Genomic DNA, 4,217 nt, shown 5'->3' with positions numbered 1-4,217 from the left:
GATGGCCACGCCACAATCCCTTCTCCTCCATTCTCCTCTCAGGATCTTGGGCACTCATACACACGCGCCCAGTGTGAGTTTAAGCCACCAGGTCCAGGACGCGAACTGCGTGGGAGTCCAGCGACATATCCATTATGCTAACTGCTGGTCTCAAGGCAATCTTTCTAAGAGCAACTGCTGGCTTCATTGAAATCAATCTTAGTTCCTTATCTTTCTGATCATATCTTTGGATATGACATGCCAGTCAAAGCCCTGGCAATAACCAGTGTTTCCAGTTTCTGATGCTAGGCAAGTATTATTGAACTTATGCAAACCATACTGTCACAAAATAAGAATGCTCACCAATATTCTCCAATTCCAGGGGATCAGAAAGAGAGAAAAGTTTGTTACAATTTCAAAAGGAAAACAATTAACAAATTGTTGAACCTATCAAGAGCTCAAGATAAAAATCCTTAAATCTGGAAAACAAAGCATAAAAGAAAATCAGTAATGTTTTAGTCAAAAGTAAAAAAAATTCTATTTCACCAGTTCAGTCTCATGAAATTAATCTCTTTTTTGTTGAGTTTGCAGTGTTACTATGGCTCAATCTTTTCATTTAAATCCTGGAAGTTCAGAGATATAATCTCAATGTTACCACAGTTTGAGTCGCAAACCTGGTGGCCGGCCTTCTCACTATCCCTACTGAGATAGGGCTATCTATATTGATTTGTCTCTTCTCAAATTAAATAGTAACAATAATGATAAATAAACATACATAAACAATTCTTTAAAAAGAGTACTTATCAGTCTTTTTCATTAATTTCCTCAAAATAGACAATTTTGTGATTATAGCTTATCACAAAATATTTTAGAAAGAGTATCAGAATAAAGAATTTTAACTATAGACAACAAAACTTAAAATGGCCCTGGTTTGAGATCTAATTTTACCATAACCCAAATTAGACATATTTTATCATTTCTGTGACAAGCTACATTAGAACTATTTAGCATTACAAATATGACTTATAATACCTTAATATATAACAGATATTTAAGAATCTCATACAATTTTGGAACAACCATTGACACAATTTTGGAACAACCATTGACACAAATTTGTATATAGAGAGCTAAACACCATTTCATTGTTGACAATATTTCCCAAATAATTTCAACATGTCAGAAAGTCTAATCTGTCTTTCTCAGACATCCAAGGGCCCTGTTAAGAATTTTCAAAAGTTAATTTAAGGTCGGGACCAGCAGTTAGTGTAATGGCTATGTCACTGGACTCCCATGTAGTCGACCACAGTTTGCGTCCTGGACCCGGTGGATTAAAACTCACGTCGGGCGTGTGTGCGTATGTGCCCAATATCCCAAGAGGAGAATGGCGGAGAAGGGATTGCGGCATGGTCATCCACCCAGGGGGTGATTTTTTGCTTACTTTCTCTGTTTCTCTCTGTCTGTCTGGTGAGCGTATGCGCCTTAGGCAAAAACGTCTCAAAAAAAATTAGTTTAAGGTAAAAAAAAAACTTAAACTGGAACTGAAATTTGACATGGGATGTTTGTCAAATATCAAAGGTTAGCAACTCTTGATTAAAGCAGGATCAGGGCACTGTGACTATCTGTTGTTTACTTAACCAAAGTGACAATTTAAAAAATTTCAAACTATAGCTATCAAAAAACTGTTCTTTAATAGATTAGAATCAGACTTTTTAACTACAATAGCTAGATAACCTGATTAAAACAGTAGAAGTCACACAGAATTCTTTCTTTCTTATACTCAAAAAGTTTTTTTTAAAAAATTTACTCATTTTTGTTACCATTATATAAAAACAAAACAAATTTTAGTCTTTAACAGAATTTTGGATAAGTTTAGTCAATTTTAGTTAGTTTTATCTTAAGATTTTACATTTCCTTTTTCTCAACTTTTTATACTAAATTTTATCTATATTTTCTTTTTTATTCACTTACTCTAAAACAAATTTCAAACATCCTCCACATTAGACAATCCTCTTGAACAAAAACACACCCTCAAGTCTATTTTCATTTCCTGTTCACCAAAAACATCTTAAATTTCTCTTTATATTTTGAGTACATAATTATTTCTCTAATTTCTAGCTTTGGTTACCATTCTTCTGAAATTTTAACATCCATTTTATAATATCTAGAAATATTTTCTTACAACACAAGTTGTTAACAGATCAAATTACATTTCAGACTCATGCCATAAAAAACATGGTGTCAAAGTATATACAACACTTAAACTTAGAAATAACTCAAACAATCATTAATACAATTTAACATACCATGCTTTTAACATTTAAACCACTCAGAAAAATGTAAAAATGATGACAAGTCCAATTACAAACATTTACTCTATTTCCATTTACCCAATTTGTTTTTAATCATTATCTTTGAGTTACTTGTGAAAAAACAAGGCTATTTGTTTAAGGTGCTTTCCTTTGAAGTAAAGGAAAACTAAGCTAGCCCTACATCAGCTCATCTCATCTTATCTAAAGACTGAATCACCAGACACAAGAGAGTTCTCCATTTCCCTGGTTTGTCTGTTACCTAACTGTCCATGGGGCACCGAGAATGGTCATTTATGACAGAGGCCATTTGGGCCCTTGAGTCAAATGCTAACAGTTCTGAAGACATTTTGATTCCTGTTTAATAATTCTAAATCATCTTTAAAGATTTTACCCAAGTCATGTGAACTTGAATAGCATTTGAGCTTATTTTAATGTATAAGAGCACATTTAAATCAATTTAGTACCACATACAGAAAAACATACACATAAACACAACATACCACACGTATGTGTACACACATATAATACAGAGTCAAAAAATTATAGCTTTTATTTTAGAATTTTAGTCAAGAGACTATAAAACTCATTAGTTTGAAAGAACAGTATGAGTCAAACTGCATTACTACCTGGAACAAGGAAGTTTATCCTCACATATAGCTCAAGTCTTCTATTCAATTCTAGAAGATAGATTAGAAAATTTTCACTTTTTTATTAAATTTATTTATATATATTCATTTACTGTACACCATTACAGAATACAAAGTGAGATTTTCCATCCAGAGTACACTGTATATTGGCTCAATCAAGCACATTAACATATATGTTATCATCATCAAATAATTTTCCATTTGTTTCCTGTATGTGTTGCTTTTTTTTCCCATCTTTGATTCCCTATCTCTTACCCTCGGCCATCTCCCACTCTCCTCTCACACTGTCTCTGGTATCTATGTTTGCTTTCTATACTTTCCCCTGCCCACATTTTATTGAGTTGCTAAAGATATCAATTAATCTAAATATTTTCATAGCAAATACAGCTGATATATACCTTTCCATTAACACAAGTCCAACTTTAGGGATAAGCCTCAGTAAGTAGAATGAACATCCTATAAAGTAGCACCTAGCAGGGGCTATTTATCTAACTGCAAGCATCGAATAGGTTTTTTAAATTTTTGTTGGAGAGGTTTTTGTTATAGGGCGCATGCGCTCGCCAGACAGAGAGAGACATAGAAACAGAAAGCGAGAAATCATCCCCCAGGGGGGATGGCCACACTGCAATCCCTTTCCCTCCATTCTCCTCTCAGGATCTTAGGCATGCACGCACATGTGCCCGGCGTCAGTTTTAAGCCACCCGGTCTGGGATGTGAACCACGATCGACTACGTGGGAATCCAGCAACATTGCCATTACACTAACTGCTAGTCCCTAGAATAGGTATTTTTAATGCATTATTTTTAGTTTTAAGAAAAATAGTTTTAGTGGTTTTTTTTCTGAAACTTTTTATTAACTTAATTTACATTCTTTTCCTAAGCATCGTCACAGCATACAAAATGTGATTTCCCATCCAGAATATACTGCATAGTGGCTTAATCATGCATATTATTATCAAAAATTTTCCATTTCTAGTTTCTAGAATTTTTTTACCCCCTATTTCTGACCCTTTGTCCTTTCCTACCCTCTTCTCACACTATCTCTGGTGTCTACAGTTGTCTTCCATTCCTTTCACCCCACATTGTATTAATCACACAATTTATTAAATAATCTAGCTACTTTCAATAGCAGGTTCATGGGGCAATTTCAAGAAAATCATTTTTGAATTTGTAAGGAAATTTGCTTAAAACTTAAAGCCTGGAAGCAGGTTAGTATTCTGCTCAAATAGTAGGTACATGAACCTATTGACAGCTCAAGACAGGACAAAAACTCTTAAAAC

Source organism: Tupaia chinensis, unplaced genomic scaffold (genome assembly GCF_000334495.1).
Source record: "Tupaia chinensis unplaced genomic scaffold, TupChi_1.0 Scaffold149780_1, whole genome shotgun sequence".
Taxonomy (NCBI): Eukaryota; Metazoa; Chordata; class Mammalia; order Scandentia; family Tupaiidae; genus Tupaia; species Tupaia belangeri.
The sequence above is the reverse complement of the archived record's forward strand: the minus strand, read 5'-3'. Positions refer to the sequence as shown.